This window comes from Mandrillus leucophaeus, unplaced genomic scaffold (assembly GCF_000951045.1).
Source record: "Mandrillus leucophaeus isolate KB7577 unplaced genomic scaffold, Mleu.le_1.0 Scaffold40, whole genome shotgun sequence".
NCBI classification, from domain to species: Eukaryota; Metazoa; Chordata; class Mammalia; order Primates; family Cercopithecidae; genus Mandrillus; species Mandrillus leucophaeus.
Window position 1 is genome coordinate 3,772,769 of NW_012104254.1, and position 9,986 is coordinate 3,782,754.

The window sequence follows — 9,986 nt, forward strand, 5'->3', positions numbered from 1 at the left end:
TTAAAGTCTCCCCTTATTATTGTGTGGGAGTCTAAGTCTCTTTGTAGGTCTCTAAGGACTTGCTTTATGAATCTGGGTGCTCCTGTATTGTGTGCATATATATTTAGGATAGTTAGCTCTTCTTGTTGAATTGATCCCTTTACCATTATGTAATGGCCTTCTTTGTCTCTTTTGATCTTTGTTGGTTTAAAGCTTGTTTTATCAGAGACTAGGATTGCAACCCCAGCTTTTTTTGTTTGGTTTTCCATTTGCTTGGTAGATCTTCCTCCATCCCATTATTTTGAGCCTATGTGTGTCTCTGCATGTGAGATGGGTCTCTTGAATACAGCATATTGATGGGTCTTGATTCTTTATCCAATTTGCCAGTCTGTGTCTTTTAATTGGAGCATTTAGCCCATTTACATTTAAGGTTAATATTGTTATGTGTGAATTTGATCCTGTCATTATGATGTTAGCTGGTTATTTTGCTCGTTAGTTGAGGCAGTTTCTTCCTAGCATTGGTGGTCTTTACAATTTGGCATGTTTTTGCAGTGGTTGGTACCGGTTGTTCCTTTCCATGTTTAGGGCTTCCTTCAGGAGCTCTTGTAAGGCAGGCCTGCTGGTGACAAAATCTCTCAGCATTTGCTTGTCTGTGAAGGATTTTATTTCTCCTTCACTTGTGAAGCTTAGTTTGGCTGGATATGACATTCTGTGTTGAAAATTATTTTCTTTAAGAATGTTGAATATTGGCCCCCACTCTCTTCTGACTTGTAGAGTTTCTGCTAAGAGATCTGCTGTTAGTCTGATGAGCTTCCCTTTGTGGGTAACCCGACCTTTCTCTCTGGCTGCCCTTAATATTTTTTCCTTCATTTCAACTTTGGTGAATCTGACAATTATGTGTCTTGGAGTTGCTCTTCTCGAGGAGTATCTTTGTGGCGTTCTCTGTATTTCCTGGATTTGAATGTTGGCCTGCCTTGCTAGGTTGGGGAAGTTCTCCTGGATAATATCTTGAAGAGTATTTTCCAACTTGGTTCCATTCTCCCCATCACTTTCAGGTATACCAATCAGACGTAGAGTTGGTCTTTTCACATAGTCCCATATTTCTTGGAGGCTTTGTTCGTTTCTTTTTACTCTTTTTTCTTTAAACTTCTCTTCTTGCTTCATTTCATTCATTTAATCTTCAATCACTTTTTCCACTTCATTGAATTGGCTACTGAAGCTTGTGCATGTGTCACGTTGTTCTCTTGCCATGGTTTTCAGCTCCTCTGGGTCATTGAAGGTCTTCTCTACACTGTTTATTCTAGTTAGCCATTCATCTAATCTTTTTTCAAGGTTTTTAGCTTCTTTGCCATGGGTTCGAACACCCTCCTTTAGCTCAGAGAAGTTTGTTATTACCCATCGTCTGAAGCCTTCTCTCAACTCGTCAAAGTTATTCTCCACCCAGCTTTGTTTCATTGCTGGCAAGGAGCTGCGCTCCTTTGAAGGAGAAGAGGCGCTCTGATTTTTAGAATTTTTAGCTTTTCTGCTCTTGTTTATCCCCATCTTTGTGGTTTTATGGTCTTTGAGCATGGTGACAAACAGATGGGGTTTTGGTGTGGATGTCCTTTCTGTTTGTTAGTTTTCTTTCTAACAGTCAGGACCCCCAGCTGCAAATCTGCTGGAGTTTGTTGGAGGCCCACTCCTGACCCTGTTTGCCTGGGTATCACCAGCAGAGGCTGCAGAACAGCAAATATTGCAGAACAGCAAATGTTGCTGCCTGATCCTTCCTGTGGAAGCTTCATCTAAGAGGGGCACCTGGCCATATGAGGTATCAGTCGGCCCCTACTGGGAGGTGCCTCCTAGTTAGGCTAATCAGGGGTCAGGGACCCACTTGAGGAGGCAGTCTGTCCGTTCTCATATCTCAAACTCCATGCTGGGAGAACCACTACTCTCTTCAAAGCTGTCAGACAGGGATGTTTAAGTCTGCAGAAGTTTCTGCTGCCTTTTGTTCAGCTATTCCTGCCCCCAGAGGTGGAGTCTACAGAGGCAGGCAGGCCTCCTTGAGCTGCAGTGGGCTCCACCCAGTTTGAGCTTCCTGGCCACTTTGTTTACCTCAAGCCTCAGCAATGGTGCGTACCCCTCCCCCAGCCTCACTTTTGCCTTGCAGTTGGATCTCAGACTGCTGTGCTAGCAGTGAGCAAGGCTCCATGGGTGTGGGACCCTCCGAGCTAGGCATGGGATATAATCTCCTGGTGTGCTGTTTGCTAAGACCATTGGAAAAGTGCAGTATTAGGGTGGGAGTGTCCCAATTTTCCAGGTACCATCTGTCACAGCTTCCCTTGGCTAGAAAATGGAATTCCCCAACCCCTTGTGCTTTTTGGGCGAGGCAATGCCCCGCCTTGCTTTGGCTCACGCCTGTGGGCTGCACCCACTGTACAACAAGCCCCAGTGAGATGAACTTGATACCTCAGTTGGAAATGCAGAAATCACCAGTCTTTTGCATTGCTCACACTAGGAGCTGTAGACTGGAGCTGTTTCTATTTGGCCATTTTGGAACTTCTTTTTTTTTTTTTTTTTGAGATGGAGTCTCGCTCTGTCACCAGGCTGGAGTGCAGTGGCACATCTTGGCTCACTGCTACCTCCACCTCCCAAGTTCAAGCAATTCTCCTGCCTCAGCCTCCCAAGTAGCTGGGACTACAGGTGCGCACCACCATGCCCAGCTAATTTTTGTATTTTTTGTAGAGAGGGGGTTTCACCATGTTGGACAGGATGGTCTCGATCTCTTGACCTTGTTATCCACCTACCAGATCCTCCCAAAGTGCTGGGATTACAGGCGTGAGCCACCGCACCCAGCCCAGTTTCTAGTTTTATTCCCTCTGACCTATTCCTTCCCCTACAGGTGACTATGAACCTTCTATTTTTTAAATAGAAGAAATAAATTTGTAATTCTCTTCATGCCTTAGATAAAATCACGTATCTCTCTTCACTTCTGAGATAAATGATAGCATACTATAAAAATATGGAATACTTGATGGATTTATGTGTTGTCCTTGCATAGGAGCCATGCTAATCTTCTCTATATCATTAAAATGTTGCTGTATGTGCTGCTGAAACAAGCACTTAGGAGATCAAGATTTTACATGGGTAAAAATTCTGGAGCTAGAAATGGTCTAGAGAGAGATGGCTTTAGTAGGTGCTACCATAAAGAATCTTATATAGTCAGGAGACACCATAAAGATGCCAAGTGTCCAAAGAGAGAGTAAGTGGCCTGGGAATGGACCAAAAATATCAAAAGAAGAAGTGAAAAGATGACCACAAACAAACATTCCTACCTGACAACTCAATGTAGGGCCTAGTTCTTCCTCAACCTATGTTCCATTCCTGCCAATATTTATTATATCATGCAATGGATACATAAAGGGCTTTAATGTTTTGGGTTTTTTGATGAATTCTTTAGGCACATGAGAGTATAAACACAGAATCCTTCATAGACATACAAAAATGTCCAAGTATTTTAAACTCATACCACCAATTTTAAAATATTCCTTGGGTTCTTTGTTTGAATTTTGCAATATTCAGAAGAAATACTGGAGGCAATCCTAATTTTTCTCAAGAGACACACATCTTAGCTAAAAGAGAAGAATAATTATGGTGCTGGGAAAACTGGATATCCATATGAAGAAGACTGAAATTGATCCCTATCTCTTGCCTTACATAAAAATCAAATCAAAATGGATTAAAGACGACTTAAATCTAAGACGTCAAACTATGAAACTACTGCAAGAAAATATTGAGAAAACTCTCCAGGGCATTGGTCTGGGCAAAAATTTCTTGAGTAATACCCCACAAGCACAGGCAACCAAAGCAAAGATGGACAAATGGAATCACATCAAGTTAAAAAGCTTCTGCACAGCAAAGGAAACGATCAAAGTGAAGAGACAACCCACAGAATGGGAGAAAATATGTGCAAACTACCCATCTGACAAGAGATTAATGACCAGAATATATAAGGAAGTCAAACAACTTTACAGGAAAAAATATATAATAATCTGATTTTAAAATGGACCAAAGATTTGAAGATATCAAAAGAAGATATACAAATGACAAACAGGTATATGAAAAGGTGCTAAACATCACTGGTCATCAGAGAAATGCAAATCAAAACTACAATGAGATATCATCTTACCCCAGTTAAAATGGCTTTTATCCAAAAAACAGGCCATAAAAAATGCTCGCAAGGATGTGAAGGAAAGGGAACCTTCGTACACTGTTGGTAGGAATGTAAATTAGTACAACCACTATGGAGAACAGTTTAGAGGTTCCTCAAAAAACTAAAAATAGAGCCCCCATATGATCCAGCAAACTACTGGATATATACCCACGGGAAAGGAAATCAGTATGTCAAAGATATATATACACTCCCATGTTTACTGCAGCACTGTTCACACAACAGCCAAAATTTGGAAGCGGCCTCTAAGTGTCCATCAGCAGATGAATGCATGAAGAAAATGTGGTAATTATACACAATGAAGTACTATTCAGCCATAACAAAAAAATCAGATTCTGACATTTGCAACAACATGGATGGAACTGGAGGACATTATGTCAAATGAAATAAGCCAGGAACAAAGGGATAAACATCGCTTGTTCTCACTTACCTGTGGAATAAAAAAATTAAGACAATTGCACTCATGGAGATAGAAAATGAAACGATGGTTACCAGAGGACAGGAAGAGTAGTGGAGGGTGGGGGTAGGAGAAAAGGGGGGATGGTTAATGGGTACAAAAAGTAAAAAATAAAAAGAATGAGGCCGGACGCGGTGGCTCAAGCCAGTAATCCCAGCACTTTGGGAGGCCGAGACGGGCGGCTCATAAGGTCAAGAGATTGAGACCATCCTGGCTAACCTGGTGAAACCCCGTCTCTACTAAAAAATACAAAAAACTAGCCCGGCGAGGTGGCGGGCGCCTGTAGTCCCAGCCACTCAGGAGGCTGAGGCCGGGAGGCGGAGCTTGCAGTGAGCTGAGATCCGGCCGCTGCACTCCAGCCTGGACGACAGAGTTAGACTCCGTCTCAAAAAAATAAATAAATAAATAAATAAATAAATAAAATAAATAAAAATAAAAATAAAAAGAATGAATAAGACCTAGTATTTAATAGCACAACATGGTGACTATAGTCAATAATAATTTAATCGTACATTTTAAAATAGGTAAACGGGCTGGGCACAGTGGCTCACGCCTGTAATCCCAGCACTTTGGGAGGCTGAAGCGGGCTTACCTGAGGTCAGGAGATCAAGACCATCTTGGCTAACATGATGAAAGCCCATCTCTACTAAAAATACAAAAAATTAGCCAGGCATGGTGGCACGCGCTTATAGTCCCACCTACTCAGGAGGCTGAGGCAGGAGAATTGCTTGCACCCTGGAGGTGGAGGGTGCAGTGAGCCGAGATTGTGCCACTGCACTCCAGCCTGGTGACAGAGCGAGACTCTGTCTCAAAAAAATAAAAATAAAATAAAATAAAATAAAATAGGTAAACAGGTGTAATAAGATTGTTTGTAACACAAAGGATAAATTCTTGAGGGGATGGGTAGCCAATACCCTATGATGTGATTATTACACATTGCATGCCTGTCCCAAAATATCTCATGTACCCCATAAATATATACACCTACTGTGTATCCACATAAATTACAAATAAAAAAGGATAATAAAATTATTGCCAATCATTTCATACATACTATTTATTATCAAGAAAACATTTATTGAGTGACTACTATGTTTAACATTCTGTTAGGTGCTATGAGAGACATAGCATGCATTAGACATAATGCCTGCCGTTGAGAATCTTACTATCTGTGCTAGTTATTAACTTATGACTTCTTAAGTTATTGACTTATGACTTCTCAGCTACAAATCCATCTTTTTTTCCCTTGCTTTGTTATTCTGGAGCTGGACCCTGTAAGCTGGACCCTGCCAAATTTCTGCTTTGGCAATGGTAAAATGGTAGGTTCTGCCAATAGAAGATGATGGAGAGACACTGGGAGGCCAGAGCAGAGGAAAGGACTTGACATTCTTCTTCTGGTAGACTTTTTTGTGTGGAGCCAGTGGATTGGTTTGCAGGCAGGGCCTAGTAGTATTCACCTCTACAGTCCTCACAATTCAGTTACGGCCCATGCTTCCAGCAAGTTTCTTCAGCACAGGTGGACTACACATTCTTGTGGCAGTCACACATTGTCCTCTAAATTTCTCAGGTTCCTTCTTCTTGTACGTTCTTCTTCAGCCAAGGTTAGTAGCCATGCCTACAGGAGTACCACTGGACCCCTTAGAGTCCACTCTGCTCCTTTTAGACATCTTTCACTGGTTAATGGTTTTTTTTTATGTTAAATTTTCCCTGTTCAAATCACAGGTATGTTTTTTGTCTACTGATTGGTCCCTAGCAGACATACCATACCATCAAATAAGGAAGAAAAGGCAGATGTAAATTAATGTAAATTTGGGGGGAGAAGGGGCACTTCAGCTGTAATCACAGCCCAAAGGCCAAAGATCTTCAGAGATGTAAGTCTACAAAATTATCTATTAGTTTGGGTTGTGTTTAGCTGCATATAACAGAAACTGGCTTCAGTGACTTAGCCAAATAGAGATTTATTTTTTTCATGTGACATGAACTCCATAAATAGGCAATTAAGGGCTGCTTACTCCAAAAAAAAGTGAAAAATTCCGGTTCCTACTTTCCAGATTCTCCATCCTTAACATGTGACTTTTGTTCTTGTAGTTGTAATATTGCTGCCTCCCATCCAGACATTAGATCTGTATTCCAGAAAGAAAAAAAAAAAAGGTAATGGAAAAGAAAGAATGATCCCTTTGAATCTATCCCTTTTCTGCACATTCTTAGGGGCATCACCAAGTAACTTCAACTCACATGTCATTGACCATTCCTAATCATAAGGGAATCTGAGAAGCTCAGCATTTTTTAAACTGGGGACAGATCTCTGTAAGTAAGAAAAAAAGGAGAGAATGGATGTTGGATAGGCAACTAGCTGTGTCTGCCACAAATTGAAAAATTAGAAAATTACTTACATTTGAGATGGGCAAGAATTAGCAGAGGGATTTTATTTCATTTCCATATACTTGTTCATTTTCTTTTCATGTAAGTAGTCTTTTTATATTAATTATACACTATGACATACAATTGTTTTTTCCTCAATAACTAGCATATCTTACCAGAAAAGAAGGACGGAATAACATTTATTTTATTAGGACATTGTTTTCATGTAACTCGTTTATAAAGTTTAGCCTAGACCTAAGGAGGACATGGAGACATACATTTACTCTTAGTTTCTTACTAAATTATTTGTGGCCCGTTTAGTAAATATTCTAGTCCAGTATACTAGATGTCATTAAAGTGGTTAAATAATTTGTAGAATAGTAAAAAATGAAGTTTAAGGACAAAATTTTCTACACTAGAAATTGATTAGCAGAGTAGGTAGTTAGTTGGTAGATCTGGGAGTGTTAGGATCTATTTAAGAGATACCTAGAAATCTTTTCTATCCGAATCATGCCATCTTTCAAGTCCTAGCTCAAGTTTCTCTTCAGTAAGTTACTTTCTGACCAGGACAGTCTCTTTTCTAATGCAATTTCCCTTAGTGTATCACACAACTTTGTCCTGGAATGTGTAGTAATTTGTATTTTTCTCTAATTTTTTATATATATCAGTCCAATTTCTCATATGCCCCAATTATATTGCAAACTCTTACCTTTTCCCTGTGTCCTCACAATGTTCAAAGAAAGGGCATAGTATTGATTTGAGCTAACCTCAATTGAATGTCCTATAAAACTAGTGCAGGTTCAGAGGCTTTTTTTGTTTTTTTCAAAGAGAAATTGATAACAAATTAAAGCCAATAATAAGACACAAAAGCTTTTATAAGAAAAACTAAATATAATAACAGCCTGGAATATTTTAAACTTATATTTCTGATTTTCATTTCAACAATTTTTTTTTTTATAACACCAGCATGAGAAGGCTGGTGAAACTTTTGCAGGCTATTAATGTTTTTTAAAAAAACTTTTAAGACAGGGTGTCATTTCCATCACCCAGTCTGGAGTACAGTGGTGTAATTTTGTCTCACTGCAACCTCCACCTCCCAGGCTCAAGGGATCCTCCTGCCTCAGCCTCCCAAGTAGCTGGGACTACAGGTGTACACCATCATGCCCAGCTAATTTTTGTATTTTTTGTAGATGGGGTTTTGCTATGTTGCCAGGCTGGTCTCAAACTCCTAAACTCAAGTGATCCACCCACTTTGACCTCCCAAAGTGCTCGTATTACAGGCCTGAGCCAGCATGCCTGGCCTAAAATGTTCAAAAGTAGATAATTTAAATATCTTTCCATGTGGTCACTTGGAATTACCTCACTAAAGTTAATGATAACAATCCTACTATACCTCAATACTTCAAGGAAAGGGAGTTAGTAACCAAGACCTGGGCTTCTTTCTATCTGGTTTGCTATGAGCTACACTTGGAATTTTAAACTGAAATTCCCCATTTTAAGCTGCTGCTACTGACGGATGCGGTGGCTCATTCCTGTAACCCCAGCTCTTTGGGAGGCTGAGATGGATAGTTTAAGCCTAGGAGTTGGAGATCAGCCTGGGCAACATAGGGAGATCCTGGCTCAATAAAAAATTTAAAAATTAGCAGGTGTGGTGGTGCATGCCTGTAGTCCCAGCTACTCAGAAAACTGAGGTGGGAGGATTGTTTGAGCCTGGGAGATCGAAGCTGCAGTGAGCTATGGTCGAACCACTGCACTCCAGCTTGGATGATAGAGCAAGACCTTGTCTCAAAAAAAAAGAGATGCTGCTACCTCCACATGGATCTCAAAGAAGTAGTGAATATTTAGCAGACAGTGTTTCCTGTTTTAGTTATCTATTACTAAATAGATATTAGCACTTCATAATAAACAACCTTAAAACGTAATAGCTTCAAATGACAACGTTTCTTTTTTTTTTCTTTTAGTACCAGAGTCCATGAAGCATTTTATTTGTGAATATGTATTACATCGCTAAAAAAAAGAATCCCAGGATTTCCCCTCCTGTGTGTTTTCTTCTGGCTTCTTCATGGTCCATGATACCAGCTGAGGTTGTCAGTACAATGAAACCAAACTAGAGGGATAGAAGCAGATTATTCTGACATTTTTCCAGATGTTTGAGTTGCACATCAAATCTGGGACTGATAACTCAACACTTGTTTAGCCTGCCTGTGATCACAACAATTTTTCCCAGTTCTGTGATCATCAATGATCTCAAATTCGCCAATGTAACCATACTTCCCCATCACAATGAGAAACCGGATGATGATGTTGGAGCACAGCTTAGTAAGAACCTGGCGTTTGCCTCTCCTTTCGGCATTGTTGATGCCCTTGAGAGCATCAGGCAGGACATTCATGTGCACCATTGTGGCAGCACGAAAAGATAGCGAAAAGACCCAAACGACAACCCTTTCATTGCTCTTGACACTGTGGATCAGGAATTTGGGTAAAGCTCATTTGGATGGCTCATTTCTGTTCCTCGTGGTGTTGGGAAGGCTTGACGAGAGCTAGAGATCCAAGAAGGTCTCACTCATATGTGTTGGAAACCTCAATTCTCTTTCTCCGGCCTTTTTTCTGTCCAGGTGGTTTCTGGACAGGGCTATATTTGGGAGTGATCTGTCATACTTCTCTTTACTATCAGATTCCTATCTTCATCCTGCCATCATCACTCAGACTATCATCATCACCCAGTCTTATCAGATATTGCCAAATTATGATGTCATAACTTACTATGATTTTCCCCACTGTCCATGAAAAAACAAAGAAAGGATCAGATACTTCTCAGGGAGTTCCCTGTTCATCTTTAGGGCCTCACTTTAGTCCTCTCATAAGGTACTTTTTTTTCTTCAAACTTCCTCAGTGCAAATATCCACCCTCAATCAACACGGGTTGGTGTTACTCCAATTCACTCCCCTTTCTTTTTTTTTTCTTTTCTTTTCTTTTTTTTTT

At 40.3% G+C, this 9,986-nt stretch overlaps 1 pseudogene; it reads right to left on the reverse strand.

The window, feature by feature from the left end:
• Window positions 1-9,003: 9,003 nt before the first annotated feature.
• On the reverse strand, window positions 9,004-9,406 carry LOC105548100 (annotated as a pseudogene).
• Window positions 9,407-9,986: the final 580 nt, after the last annotated feature.